The sequence below is a fragment of the Lepidothrix coronata genome, unplaced genomic scaffold (genome assembly GCF_001604755.1).
Source record: "Lepidothrix coronata isolate B3197 unplaced genomic scaffold, Lepidothrix_coronata-1.0 Scaffold323, whole genome shotgun sequence".
Lineage (NCBI taxonomy): Eukaryota > Metazoa > Chordata > Aves > Passeriformes > Pipridae > Lepidothrix > Lepidothrix coronata.
The window spans coordinates 441,207-443,034 of record NW_016690503.1 but is presented as its reverse complement, the minus strand read 5'-3'; the positions used below and the strand labels follow the sequence as shown (position 1 = coordinate 443,034).

Here is a 1,828-nt window from a genome sequence, read left to right as displayed (position 1 = left end):
ACCTTCAGATGAGCAGGACAATTCCTGTGATTTAATGCACTGCAAGGTGCACCCTGAGCCATATCAATGCTTTAAAAGCCTTCAAGGAATTTCATGGACTGTTTTTCAAATTACTCACTTAATATGGTTTGTTCTTGCCTATTTATTAATACAACAGGAGTTTCCATGTCTAAAAAAAAGCCACTGAGGTTTTGGCAGCGCGCTCCAGCCACCGCAGGGTGGGAAAGGAGAGTCCCAGCTGTCCAGGCTGGATGCTGTGGTATGGGGGAAGGGGGCCTGAAGGACCACAGCAGAAATTTATAAGAGTCTCTTACTGCCTCACTCTTACCTTGTCTCCATGGTGCTTGGAGTGCTTCTCTTTATGGTGCTTCTAATGGCCGTGAGGTGGTCCTGGATGGGGGTGCCCATGAGGGTGATGTCCCGATGGGGGGTGGTGCCCATGGGGAGGATGCCCATGGCCAGGAGAAGGGGGGCGTGGGGGACAGACAGCAGGGCCACCATGGTTGGGACCTGTGCCGGGACCATGGTGTCCTGGAGGACCAGGAGGGCAACCTGGATGGTGTGGTTGTGGCATGCCTAGGAAGAAGAGGAGAGCTGTTAGCAGGCAGACACAGGCTCTCCCTGGACAGACAGTGCAGGGAGCTGGTGTATCCATGCACCCAAAGGGTCCCTCCCAGTCTACCTCTTCCTCACAAATGACATCCCACACCCCTCTGGTATGCAGGGAATCCCCCCCAGGTGCCTGTGGCCATTGCCCTGAGCTCCTCTCTGAGCCCTGATGGCTGTGTGGTACCCACAGCCCTGTCTGGCCCCATGGTCGCTCACCGTGGTGGTGGTCAGACATCTTCAGTGGTCTGTGAGCTGAAAGGGAAGGACAAGCACCATCAATCACCTCCTGCCACAGGGACGTCATTGCCCGGCCCAGAGCTGGGACCTGACTCCTCTGTCCCACACATCTGCCCTGGGAGCAGAGACCGCGCTCGCTTCCCCAGGACTGCCATCCCCCTGCACACCTCGACGACAGCCCTCCTGTCCCTCTGGGGGACAGCGCCAACCCCCAGAGCCACTGTCCCCACCTCCAGGCACACCCAAAGCCCAGCTTGTGGTTTCCATCATTAATGGCAATAACAAACCCGGGTGCCCAGCTCATGTCCTCATGGACCACAAGGACTGGGGACACGTGTCTGGTCCAGCAGCACCCATGGGGACAGTGCACCCTGACCCTCGGCTGCCCCCACTCCGGCTGTCCCCGCGCTCCCCGCTGCCCTGCACTCACCAAACCTGCCCAAAAGGTCCCAGAGGAGGCGATGCTGGCAGCACTCTTGATCACCGTCCTTGGCACGGCTCTAACTGGGCTGTCGGGCACCTGTTAAATACCAGCTCCCTCCCCGGTGAGGAGGGGTGTGGCGGGCAGAGGTGACACTGCTGAGCAGTCAAACTGGCACCACCCTGCACCAGGACTGTAACCATGGGCACCCAAGAAAAGTCAACACACCACTCCCAGCCAGCACAAAGGTCCCACAGGGCTAATAAAAACAGACGATGGAGGGTGGTGGTTACAGCTCTGGACATCAGCTGATGGAGTGAGTCAGGCGACCCCACCATGAACCCCACGCCAACCCTCCAACACCAAGCGGCACAGAACACTTTCCAATCTGGTGGGATTCTCAGGATGTAGCTCAAACAGTGGGAAGCATTGCCACACACAACAGGAAACTCAAGCAAGGGCTGGTGGAGGTCAACTCTCCTACAAGGAGCTGTTTTTGCAAGCTGACAAATAGTGGGTGGAAAGCACTGGGCCTGTTTGGGAAGCACAGCTGGACAGATG

The 1,828-nt window shown here is 57.4% G+C and overlaps 1 long non-coding RNA gene across 1 annotated transcript; it reads right to left on the bottom strand.

Annotated features, from left to right (window-relative positions):
- Positions 1-60: 60 nt before the first annotated feature.
- LOC108508912 lies at positions 61-1,515 on the bottom strand. Its single transcript, XR_001878545.1, has 3 exons — positions 1,277-1,515; positions 826-861; positions 61-576 (listed from the first exon to the last, which is right to left on the bottom strand). It is a non-coding gene; the product is annotated as an uncharacterized LOC108508912 (long non-coding RNA).
- Between the last annotated feature and the right edge of the window lie 313 nt (positions 1,516-1,828).